We start from the raw sequence: 12,500 nt of genomic DNA, 5'->3' as shown, positions 1-12,500 counted from the left end.
CTCGGCGCCGGCCTAGACCTGCCGTCCCCGTCAGGCGGCGCCCGCCTGCCGCTTAGCGCGCGGGGTAGGCCTGCTGTCCTCGCCGCCCGGCCCCGCCCGGCCTGCCGCTCGGCGCCGGCCTAGACCTGCCGTCCCCGTCAGGCGGCGCCCGCCTGCCGCTTAGCGCCGGGGTAGACCTGCTGTCCTCGCCGCCCGGCCCTGCCAGCTTGGCGTTTAGCGCCGGGCTAGAGCTGTTTGCCGTCCTTGCCTGGCCCTGCCCAGCCTGGCGCTTAGCGCCGGGCTAGAGCTGTTGTCTTCCCCCGTCCGGCCCGATGGGGTTTTTCCGTTTGGCCCCGGGCTAGAGCTGTTGTCTTCCCCCGTCAGGCGGCCCGATGGGTTTGCCGTGGAGCGGCGGGCAGGCCTCTTGTTCCAGGCCCCGCTTGGAACTGTAGCGGCGTGAGCGGCCCGTAGATTTGTTTCCTTTGTAGATTTCTCCTCCTGGAGCTCGAGGCCTTCCGCCAGCGCCCCCCTCCCCCTCCCCCCGCCCCCCCGCCCCCACCATGTGGGTAGACCCGGCCTCCCCTCCTGGTGCTGGGGAGACCAGGTCTCGTCGATCGGACCCGCAGCCCCGGGACCCAGTCCAGGCCCGCGAGCACGTCTCGGGAGGCCAACCCGCACGTCCGGCCGCTCGCGCGCGCTGGTTCCCCCCCCCCCCCCCCCCCGAAAGCTGGGGCGTGAAGGCGAGTGACTGTCGGTCCCAGACGGCGGCGTCCCTGCCGGCTGCATGCCTGAGCGGCCGTCAGCGTCACCCCCTGCCGCGCGCTTCCCCAGCTCCGGCCCGCCCTGCCGCCGCCCTGCCTGCAGCCCGCTCCCCCCGCCACTGCCGGAGAGGGAAGGAGGGACTCTTTAGGAGCCAGCGGCGTTCCCGCCGCCTCCGTGCCCAAACGGACAGCAGCGTCCGCTCTCTAAGCCCGGCTCCCGGCCCTCGAAAGCCTGCCGTGCCCTTGCCCCGCCTCGCACCTTGATTTCTGCGTCTCTCACTCCCCCATCCGCCCGCCTCGCTTCCGTCCCGCCGCAGCCTTGAGCGGGGCTGGGGGTAGGCGGGAAGGAACGCCATCGAACCAAAAGGCTCAGAGCGGCCGGAACAGGATGCTCCTTCGAAAAGAGACAGCGCCAAGCATCCCGCCACCACCTGCAGACTGTCGCTGGCCCTACTTCTGCACCAGGCTCTCGGCCTGCTCGCCGAACACCCTGGCCGCCTCGGCACCCAAGTCCTCGTCCCCCTGCTGCTGCCGCCGCCGCCGCCGCCGCCGCCGCCGCCGCCGCCGTCCGAACTGGCTGATGGGACCCTGGGCAGGGGCGGGAAAAGTCTGAGGGTGGCGCCAGGGAGGCTGATGGTGGAGAGCAGGAGCGCCCCCAACCCTCGAGAGACAGGGCGACGGAAGGGAGGGGGAGGGAGCGCGTCGGCGTCAGCGTGCGTGCCCATGCCCATGCGCGCCTGTGTCAGTGTCTCTCTGTGTCTACGTGCGTGCAGCTGTGGCCGTCTGCGGCAAAAAGAGAGGGGGGCGGCGGGGCTGTGAGTGGGTCTGAGAGGGCCTGCGTCCGCCTACCTCTCCGTGTAAACATGGGCCGAGGGCCGCCCGCTGCCTGCCGGCCTGCAGCGCCGCGGCGCGGCGCCCCCGCGACTCGCCGGAGCGGCGGCGGGGGCCGGGGACCTCGGCGGACCCCGAAAGAACCGGCCCGAAGGCGGCCGCCCGGCCCCGGCCCCCGCCGGCGGGCGGGGCTCCTGCCGCCGGAGGCCGCCCGCCCCCTGCCGGCCTGCAGCGCCGCGGCGCGGCGCCCCCGCGGCTCGCCGGAGCGGCGGCGGGACCCGGGGACCTCGGCGGACCCCGAAAGAACCGGCCCGAAGGCGGCCGCCCGGCCCCGGCCCCGGCCCCGGCCCCCGCCGGCGGGCGGGGCCCCTGCCGCCGGAGGCCGCCCGCTCCCTGCCGGCCTGCAGCGCCGCGGCGCCGCGCCCCCGCGGCTCGCCGGAGCGGCGGCGCGGGCCGGGGACCTCGGCGGACCCCGAAAGAACCGGCCCGAAGGCGGCCGCCCGGCCGCGGCCCCGGCCCCGGCCCCGCCCCCGGCCCCGGCCCCGGCCCCCGCCGTCGGGCGGGGCTCCAACCGCCGGAGGCCGCCCGCTCCCTGCCGGCCTGCAGCGCCGCGGCGCGGCGCCCCCGCGGCTCGCCGGAGCGGCGGCGCGTGCCGGGGACCTCGGCGGACCCCGAAAGTACCGGCCCGAAGGCGGCCGCCCGGCCCCGGCCCGGCCCCGGCCCCCGCCCCCGGCCCCGGCCGGCGGGCGGGGCTCCAACCGCCGGAGGCCGCCCGCTGCCTGCCGGCCTGCAGCGCCGCGGCGCCGCGCCCCCGGGGCTCGCCGGAGCGGCGGCGCGTGCCGGGGACCTCGGCGGACCCCGAAAGAACCGGCCCGAAGGCGGCCGCCCGGCCCCGGCCCCCGCCGGCGGGCGGGGCTCCAACCGCCGGAGGCCGCCCGCTCCCTGCCGGCCTGCAGCGCCGCGGCGCCGCGCCCCCGCGGCTCGCCGGAGGGGCGGCGCGGGCCGGGGACCTCGGCGGACCCCGAAAGAACCGGCCCGAAGGCGGCCGCCCGGCCCCGGCCCCCGCCGGCGGGCGGGGCTCCTGCCGCCGGAGGCCGCCCGCCCCCTGCCGGCCTGCAGCGCCGCGGCGCCGCGCCCCCGCGGCTCGCCGGAGCGGCGGCGGGGGGCCGGGGACCTCGGCGGACCCCGAAAGAACCGGCCCGAAGGCGGCCGCCCGGCCCCGGCCCCCGCCGGCGGGCGGGGCTCCAGCCGCCGGAGGCCGCCCGCTCCCTGCCGACCTGCAGCGCCGCGGCGCGGCGCCCCCGCGACTCGCCGGAGCGGCGGCGGGGGCCGGGGACCTCGGCGGACCCCGAAAGAACCGGCCCGAAGGCGGCCGCCCGGCCCCCGGCCCCCGCCGGCGGGCGGGGCTCCTGCCGCCGGAGGCCGCCCGCTCCCTGCCGGCCTGCAGCGCCGCGGCGCGGCGCCCCCGCGGCTCGCCGGAGCGGCGGCGGGGGCCGGGGACCTCGGCGGACCCCGAAAGAACCGGCCCGAAGGCGGCCGCCCGGCCCCCGGCCCCCGCCGGCGGGCGGGGCTCCTGCCGCCGGAGGCCGCCCGCTCCCTGCCGGCCTGCAGCGCCGCGGCGCCGCGCCCCCGCGGCTCGCCGGAGCGGCGGCGGGGGCCGGGGACCTCGGCGGACCCCGAAAGAACCGGCCCGAAGGCGGCCGCCCGGCCGCGGCCGCGGCCCCGGCCCCGGCCCCGCCCCCGGCCCCCGCCCCGGCCCCCGCCGGCGGGCGGGGCTCCAACCGCCGGAGGCCGCCCGCTCCCTGCCGGCCTGCAGCGCCGCGGCGCGGCGCCCCCGCGGCTCGCCGGAGCGGCGGCGCGGGCCGGGGACCTCGGCGGACCCCGAAAGAACCGGCCCGAAGGCGGCCGCCCGGCCGCGGCCCCGGCCCCCGGCCCCCTCCTGGCGGGCGGGGCTCCTGCCGCCGGAGGCCGCCCGCCGCCTGCCGGCCTGCAGCGCCGCGGCGCGGCGCCCCCGCGGCTCGCCGGAGCGGCGGCGGGGGCCGGGGACCTCGGCGGACCCCGAAAGAACCGGCCCGAAGGCGGCCGCCCGGCCCCCGGCCCCCGCCGGCGGGCGGGGCTCCTGCCGCCGGAGGCCGCCCGCTCCCTGCCGGCCTGCAGCGCCGCGGCGCGGCGCCCCCGCGGCTCGCCGGCCAGCGGCGGCGGGGGCCGGGGACCTCGGCGGACCCCGAAAGAACCGGCCCGAAGGCGGCCGCCCGGCCGCGGCCCCGGACCCGGCCCGCCCCCGGCCCCCGCCCCCCGGCCCCGCCGGCGGGCGGGGCTCCTGCCAGCCGGAGGCCGCCCGCTCCCTGCCGGCCTGCAGCGCCGCGGCGCCGCGCCCCCGCGGCTCGCCGGAGCGGCGGCGGGGGCCGGGGACCTCGGCGGACCCCGAAAGAACCGGCCCGAAGGCGGCCGCCCGGCCGCGGCCCCGGCCCCCGGCCCCGCCCCCGGCCCCGGCCCCGGCCCCCGCCGTCGGGCGGGGCTCCAACCGCCGGAGGCCGCCCGCTCCCTGCCGGCCTGCAGCGCCGCGGCGCGGCGCCCCCCGCGGCTCGCCGGAGCGGCGGCGCGTGCCGGGGACCTCGGCGGACCCCGAAAGTACCGGCCCGAAGGCGGCCGCCCGGCCCCGGCCCGGCCCCGGCCCCCCGCCCCCGGCCCCGGCCGGCGGGCGGGGCTCCTGCCGCCGGAGGCCGCCCGCTCCCTGCCGGCCTGCAGCGCCGCGGCGCCGCGCCCCCGGGGCTCGCCGGAGCGGCGGCGCGTGCCGGGGACCTCGGCGGACCCCGAAAGAACCGGCCCGAAGGCGGCCGCCCGGCCGCGGCCCCCCGGCCCCGGCCCCCCGCCGGCGGGCGGGGGCTCCAACCGCCGGAGGCCGCCCGCTGCCTGCCGGCCTGCAGCGCCGCGGGCGCCGCGCCCCCGCGGCTCGCCGGAGCGGCGGCGCGGGCCGGGGACCTCGGCGGACCCCGAAAGAACCGGCCCGAAGGCGGCCGGCCCGCCCCGGCCCCCGCCGGCGGGCGGGGCTCCAACCGCCGGAGGCCGCCCGCTGCCTGCCGGCCTGCAGCGCCGCGGCGCCGCGCCCCCCGCGGCTCGCCGGAGCGGCGGCGCGGGCCGGGGACCTCGGCGGACCCCGAAAGAACCGGCCCGAAGGCGGCCGCCCGGCCCCGGCCCCCGCCGGCGGGCGGGGCTCCTGCCGCCGGAGGCCGCCCGCCCCCTGCCGGCCTGCAGCGCCGCGGCGCGGCGCCCCCCGCGGCTCGCCGGAGCGGCGGCGGGGGCCGGGGACCTCGGCGGACCCCGAAAGAACCGGCCCGAAGGCGGCCGCCCGGCCCCGGCCCCCGCCGGCGGGCGGGGCTCCAACCGCCGGAGGCCGCCCGCTCCCTGCCGGCCTGCAGCGCCGCGGCGCGGCGCCCCCGCGGCTCGCCGGAGCGGCGGCGGGGGCCGGGGACCTCGGCGGACCCCGAAAGAACCGGCCCGAAGGCGGCCGCCCGGCCCCCGGCCCCCGCCGGCGGGCGGGGCTCCTGCCGCCGGAGGCCGCCCGCTCCCTGCCGGCCTGCAGCGCCGCGGCGCCGCGCCCCCCGCGGCTCGCCGGAGCGGCGGCGGGGGCCGGGGACCCTCGGCGGACCCCGAAAGAACCGGCCCGAAGGCGGCCGCCCGGCCGCGGTCCGGCGGCCGCGGCCCCGGCCCCGGCCCCGGCCCCCGCCCCCGGCCCCCGCCCCGGCCCCCGCCGTCGGGCGGGGCTCCAACCGCCGGAGGCCGCCCGCTCCCTGCCGGCCTGCAGCGCCGCGGCGCGGCGCCCCCGCGGCTCGCCGGAGCGGCGGCGCGTGCCGGGGACCTCGGCGGACCCCGAAAGAACCGGCCCGAAGGCGGCCGCCGGCCCCGGCCCCCGCCGGCGGCGGGCTCCTGCCGCCGGAGGCCGCCCCGCTCCCTGCCGGCCTGCAGCGCCGCGGCGCCGCGCCACCCGCGGCTCGCCGGAGCGGCGGCGCGGGCCGGGGACCTCGGCGGACCCCGAAAGAACCGGCCCGAAGGCGGCCGCCCGGCCGCGGCCCCGGCCCCCGGCCCCCGCCGGCGGGCGGGGCTCCTGCCGCCGGAGGCCGCCCGCCGCCTGCCGGCCTGCAGCGCCGCGGCGCGGCGCCCCCGCGGCTCGCCGGAGCGGCGGCGGGGGCCGGGGACCTCGGCGGACCCCGAAAGAACCGGCCCGAAGGCGGCCGCCCGGCCGCGGCCCCGGCCCCGGCCCCGCGCCCCCGGCCCCCGCCCCGGCCCCCGCCGGCGGGCGGGGCTCCAACCGCCGGAGGCCGCCCGCTCCCTGCCGGCCTGCAGCGCCGCGGCGCCGCGCCCCCCGCGGCTCGCCGGAGCGGCGGCGGGGGCCGGGGACCTCGGCGGACCCCGAAAGAACCGGCCCGAAGGCGGCCGCCCGGCCCCGGCCCCCGCCGGCGGGCGGGGCTCCTGCCGCCGGAGGCCGCCCGCTCCCTGCCGGCCTGCAGCGCCGCGGCGCCGCGCCCCCCGCGGCTCGCCGGAGCGGCGGCGGGGGCCGGGGACCTCGGCGGACCCCGAAAGAACCGGCCCGAAGGCGGCCGCCCGGCCCCGGCCCCCGCCGGCGGGCGGGGCTCCTGCCGCCGGAGGCCGCCCGCTCCCTGCCGGCCTGCAGCGCCGCGGCGCCGCGCCCCCGCGGCTCGCCGGAGCGGCGGCGGGGGCCGGGGACCTCGGCGGACCCCGAAAGAACCGGCCCGAAGGCGGCCGCCCGGCCACGGCCCCGGCCCCGGCCCCGCCCCCGGCCCCCGCCCCGGCCCCCGCCGGCGGGCGGGGCTCCAACCGCCGGAGGCCGCCCGCTCCCTGCCGGCCTGCAGCGCCGCGGAGCGGCGCCCCCGCGGCTCGCCGGAGCGGCGGCGGGGGCCGGGGACCTCGGCGGACCCCGAAAGAACCGGCCCGAAGGCGGCCGCCCGGCCCCCGGCCCCCGCCGGCGGGCGGGGCTCCTGCCGCCGGAGGCCGCCCGCTCCCTGCCGGCCTGCAGCGCCGCGGCGCCGCGCCCCCGCGGCTCGCCGGAGCGGCGGCGGGGGCCGGGGACCTCGGCGGACCCCGAAAGAACCGGCCCGAAGGCGGCCGCCCGGCCGCGGCCCCGGCCCCGGCCCCGCCCCCGGCCCCCGCCCCGGCCCCCGCCGGCGGGCGGGGCTCCAACCGCCGGAGGCCGCCCGCTCCCTGCCGGCCTGCAGCGCCGCGGCGCCGCGCCCCCGCGGCTCGCCGGAGCGGCGGCGGGGGCCGGGGACCTCGGCGGACCCCGAAAGAACCGGCCCGAAGGCGGCCGCCCGGCCCCGGCCCCCGCCGGCGGGCGGGGCTCCTGCCGCCGGAGGCCGCCCGCTCCCTGCCGGCCTGCAGCGCCGCGGCGCGGCGCCCCCGCGGCTCGCCGGAGCGGCGGCGGGGGCCGGGGACCTCGGCGGACCCCGAAAGAACCGGCCCGAAGGCGGCCGCCCGGCCGCGGCCCCGGCCCCGGCCCCGCCCCCGGCCCCCGCCCCGGCCCCCGCCGGCGGGCGGGGCTCCAACCGCCGGAGGCCGCCCGCTCCCTGCCGGCCTGCAGCGCCGCGGCGCGGCGCCCCCCGCGGCTCGCCGGAGCGGCGGCGCGTGCCGGGGACCTCGGCGGACCCCGAAAGAACCGACCCGAAGGCGGCCGCCCGGCCCCGGCCCGGCCCCGGCCCAGGCCCCCTCCTGGTGGGCGGGGCCAGTCGCGCCGGAGCGGCCGTCGGCTTCGTTTCCTCTTCCTCCCTATGTACCTGCTTCCCCCTCCCGCTGTCTCCCTAGAAGTGCTCTGCTCTGGTGGAGCTGGGCGTGGTGCCCGGGGTGGGGTGGGGAGTCCGTTTTGGTGCGTCAATGTGTGCGGGCTGGCCGAGCTAAGGGCACACGATCCTCCTGAGCGTGGCCGGGTGTGGTGTGGGCCCCCAAGAAAACGAAATAAAATGTGCAAAAATTTTTTTTTCCCCCAGGAAACTTTCTTGTTCCTAGCAGAAGAAAGATGTACTCGTTCAAAAATTAAAGGTCGATTTTCGTCGAAAATATTTATTGGTTTTGAAACCGGGTTCTCCGGCGGGACAGGGCTGCTAGAGCCATCCGGTTCCGGGGCGTTCCGGGGCTGTGGGGTTCCCCCGGCTCTGGGATGGCCGGAGGATGCCTTGTCTCCGGGGTCGGCTGCGCCCACCAGCTGTTGCCGGAGCCGTCAGCGTACCGTCCTGGTGTCATCCGGCCAGAGGGCGAACAGGTCTACCGGATCCGGGCGCGGGGCGCGGGCGCCAGGCGCGCCGCGAAGCCGTCGGCGTGGCCCCGCCGGCGGCGCCCGGTCGCGGGGCGACCAGGTCTACCCGGCCCGGGGGCGGCCCCGGGAGGACAGGTCTACCCGGATCCGGGCGCGGGCGCGGGCGCCAGGCGCGCCGCGAAGCCGTCGGCGTGGCTCCGCCGGCGGCGCCCGGTCGCGGGGCGACCAGGTCTACCCGGCCCGGGGGCGGCCCCGGGAGGACAGGTCTACCCGGATCCGGGCGCGGGCGCGGGCGCCAGGCGCGCCGCGGAGCCGTCGGCGTGGCTCCGCCGGCGGCGCCCGGTCGCGGGGCGACCAGGTCTACCCGGCCCGGGGGCGGCCCCGGGAGGACAGGTCTACCCGGATCCGGGCGCGGGCGCGGGCGCCAGGCGCGCCGCGAAGCCGTCGGCGTGGCTCCGCCGGCGGCGCCCGGTCGCGGGGCGACCAGGTCTACCCGGCCCGGGGGCGGCCCCGGGAGGACAGGTCTACCCGGATCCGGGCGCGGGCGCGGGCGCCAGGCGCGCCGCGGAGCCGTCGGCGTGGCTCCGCCGGCGGCGCCCGGTCGCGGGGCGACCAGGTCTACCCGGCCCGGGGGCGGCCCCGGGAGGACAGGTCTACCCGGATGCGGGCGCGGGCGCCAGGCGCGCCGCGAAGCCGTCGGCGTGGCTCCGCCGGCGGCGCCCGGTCGCGGGGCGACCAGGTCTACCCGGCCCGGGGGCGGCCCCGGGAGGACAGGTCTACCCGGATCCGGGCGCGGGCGCGGGCGCCAGGCGCGCCGCGAAGCCGTCGGCGTGGCTCCGCCGGCGGCGCCCGGTCGCGGGGCGACCAGGTCTACCCGGCCCGGGGGCGGCCCCGGGAGGACAGGTCTACCCGGATCCGGGCGCGGGCGCGGGCGCCAGGCGCGCCGCGAAGCCGTCGGCGTGGCTCCGCCGGCGGCGCCCGGTCGCGGGGCGACCAGGTCTACCCGGCCCGGGGGCGGCCCCGGGAGGACAGGTCTACCCGGATCCGGGCGCGGGCGCGGGCGCCAGGCGCGCCGCGAAGCCGTCGGCGTGGCTCCGCCGGCGGCGCCCGGTCGCGGGGCGACCAGGTCCACCCGGCCCGGGGGCGGCCCCGGGAGGACAGGTCTACCCGGATCCGGGCGCGGGCGCGGGCGCCAGGCGCGCCGCGAAGCCGTCGGCGTGGCTCCGCCGGCGGCGCCCGGTCGCGGGGCGACCAGGTCTACCCGGCCCGGGGGCGGCCCCGGGAGGACAGGTCTACCCGGATCCGGGCGCGGGCGCGGGCGCCAGGCGCGCCGCGGAGCCGTCGGCGTGGCTCCGCCGGCGGCGCCCGGTCGCGGGGCGACCAGGTCTACCCGGCCCGGGGGCGGCCCCGGGAGGACAGGTCTACCCGGATCCGGGCGCGGGCGCGGGCGCCAGGCGCGCCGCGAAGCCGTCGGCGTGGCTCCGCCGGCGGCGCCCGGTCGCGGGGCGACCAGGTCTACCCGGCCCGGGGGCGGCCCCGGGAGGACAGGTCTACCCGGATCCGGGCGCGGGCGCGGGCGCCAGGCGCGCCGCGGAGCCGTCGGCGTGGCTCCGCCGGCGGCGCCCGGTCGCGGGGCGACCAGGTCTACCCGGCCCGGGGGCGGCCCCGGGAGGACAGGTCTACCCGGATCCGGGCGCGGGCGCGGGCGCCAGGCGCGCCGCGAAGCCGTCGGCGTGGCTCCGCCGGCGGCGCCCGGTCGCGGGGGCGACCAGGTCTACCCGGCCCGGGGGCGGCCCCGGGAGGACAGGTCTACCCGGATCCGGGCGCGGGCGCGGGCGCCAGGCGCGCCGCGAAGCCGTCGGCGTGGCTCCGCCGGCGGCGCCCGGTCGCGGGGCGACCAGGTCTACCCGGCCCGGGGGCGGCCCCGGGAGGACAGGTCTACCCGGATCCGGGCGCGGGCGCGGGCGCCAGGCGCGCCGCGAAGCCGTCGGCGTGGCTCCGCCGGCGGCGCCCGGTCGCGGGGCGACCAGGTCTACCCGGCCCGGGGGCGGCCCCGGGAGGACAGGTCTACCCGGATCCGGGCGCGGGCGCGGGCGCCAGGCGCGCCGCGGAGCCGTCGGCGTGGCTCCGCCGGCGGCGCCCGGTCGCGGGGCGACCAGGTCTACCCGGCCCGGGGGCGGCCCCGGGAGGACAGGTCTACCCGGATCCGGGCGCGGGCGCGGGCGCCAGGCGCGCCGCGAAGCCGTCGGCGTGGCTCCGCCGGCGGCGCCCGGTCGCGGGGCGACCAGGTCTACCCGGCCCGGGGGCGGCCCCGGGAGGACAGGTCTACCCGGATCCGGGCGCGGGCGCGGGCGCCAGGCGCGCCGCGGAGCCGTCGGGCGTGGCTCCGCCGGCGGCGCCCGGTCGCGGGGCGACCAGGTCTACCCGGCCCGGGGGCGGCCCCGGGAGGACAGGTCTACCCGGATCCGGGCGCGGGGCGCGGGCGCCAGGCGCGCCGCGAAGCCGTCGGCGTGGCTCCGCCGGCGGCGCCCGGTCGCGGGGCGACCAGGTCTACCCGGCCCGGGGGCGGCCCCGGGAGGACAGGTCTACCCGGATCCGGGCGCGGGCGCGGGCGCCAGGCGCGCCGCGGAGCCGTCGGCGTGGCTCCGCCGGCGGCGCCCGGTCGCGGGGCGACCAGGTCTACCCGGCCCGGGGGCGGCCCCGGGAGGACAGGTCTACCCGGATCCGGGCGCGGGCGCGGGCGCCAGGCGCGCCGCGAAGCCGTCGGCGTGGCTCCGCCGGCGGCGCCCGGTCGCGGGGCGACCAGGTCTACCCGGCCCGGGGGCGGCCCCGGGAGGACAGGTCTACCCGGATCCGGGCGCGGGCGCGGGCGCCAGGCGCGCCGCGGAGCCGTCGGCGTGGCTCCGCCGGCGGCGCCCGGTCGCGGGGGCGACCAGGTCTACCCGGCCCGGGGGCGGCCCCGGGAGGACAGGTCTACCCGGATCCGGGCGCGGGCGCGGGCGCCAGGCGCGCCGCGGAGCCGTCGGCGTGGCTCCGCCGGCGGCGCCCGGTCGCGGGGCGACCAGGTCTACCCGGCCCGGGGGCGGCCCCGGGAGGACAGGTCTACCCGGATCCGGGCGCGGGCGCGGGCGCCAGGCGCGCCGCGGAGCCGTCGGCGTGGCTCCGCCGGCGGCGCCCGGTCGCGGGGCGACCAGGTCTACCCGGCTCCGGCGGGACTTGGGCAAATTTCGGCAGGGGCCGGGTAGACCTGTTGCCCCACCCGTCCCGGAAGTTCACCAAGGGGTCGCTGTTTCTGGCTGCCTCCAGTTGCGTCATGGTAGGAGGCGGCGTGCGCCAGCGCACCGCCCCGGTCAAGTACGATTGGTTCTCTTGGAGGCGTCCGGGGCCTCGGACTCGCCTGTCCGTATTATGGGAGCGGGTGATGGGCCGTGTCCCCGCAGGCTGTGTCAGTGCCTGTGTCGAAGGCCAAGAGCGGCGGCCGCGCGCGCGGTTGCCAGAACGAAGAGTGTCGAACGAGCGGGATAGGAGTCGCGTGGCTTTATCCCGGCTTCCCAGCCCCAGTGACGGGCAAGGCCGAAAGACGGCGCGAGCTGCTTGGCGGCCTAGGTGGGGTGGAGAGAGAGCGAGCCGTGAGTGTATCCCCCCCCCTCCGACCCTGGCGGCTGCCGACTCCGTGCAGGGGGGCCGCAGGGAAAATCCGGTGGTGGCCCGAGGCGGCGGCGCCTCGTTCCTTTCCTGCCCGGCCTTAAGCCGGCCGCCCGCTCGGCGCGGGCTCGGTTTTCGGCTGTCAGTCTGGTGCGGTGGCTGGCAGCCGGTGGGGCGAACGCGGCCGGGGCGCGCTGTGTTTCGCGGAGCCCTGACGGGGCTTTCCCTGGCCCTTCCCCGAGAGCTCCGAGGATGGTGGGCCCAGTTGGCCGAGGTGGCGGCGCCCCGTTCCCGGCTCCCGACCTGTGCTTGGTGTGTCGGCGGTGCCTCGGGAACGCTCGGTGGGGCGCGCGGCCTTGCCTCGGCCTCGCCCGGTTGGCCGAGGGGCTCGGTGACGGGAGTCGCCCGATGTTGCTGCGGGGCGGCGGGGCGGCGGCGCCTCGCCCCCCCCCCCCCGTCCCGCTGTGTTTTGAAGTTGCGTCCCCCTTCCTCGGCCCTAAGCTGGGGAACCCGCGCAGCGGGCGGGAATGTCTCAGGGGCGGCGGCCGGCCTGCGGTGGCCGGCCTGCCTGCCGAGAGTGGACCGGAAGCCCGACAGAGAGCCCTGTGAGAATGCTGCTGGCGAGGCGGCGGCGCCTCGCCCTTCCTTGTTTTCGGCCGGCGTTGACTGAGCCGCGACGCTGGGGCGGCCCGTGGTGTCTGGCCTGTCCCGGCTGCCGTGGTTGCCGGCGGGCTGGGTTGCGAGAAGGTCCACTGTTTCAGGCGTGTGTGCCGGCTTGTGCGGTTGCAGTGGGGGGTGCCCGCCCCGGCCTACGCTTTTTATTTCTCATTTTTTTTTCTACCCGCTTTGCGGCCTTAAGCCGCCGCGGCACGACGGGAGAAGCGCGGCACGAAGGCGCGCGGGCCCACCCGAACGCGAAAGGGAAAGAAGGAAGCGTTCGAGCGGTTGTTTTCCCCGGGAGTCCGTGTTAGGGGGGGGGGGGAGTGAGAGGCGCGGGCCTCGCCCCCCCGGGGCCGCGG

Source organism: Corvus hawaiiensis, unplaced genomic scaffold (assembly GCF_020740725.1).
Source record: "Corvus hawaiiensis isolate bCorHaw1 unplaced genomic scaffold, bCorHaw1.pri.cur scaffold_32_ctg1, whole genome shotgun sequence".
In the NCBI taxonomy this organism is placed as follows: domain Eukaryota; kingdom Metazoa; phylum Chordata; class Aves; order Passeriformes; family Corvidae; genus Corvus; species Corvus hawaiiensis.
Note: the sequence above shows the minus strand (reverse complement) of the source record.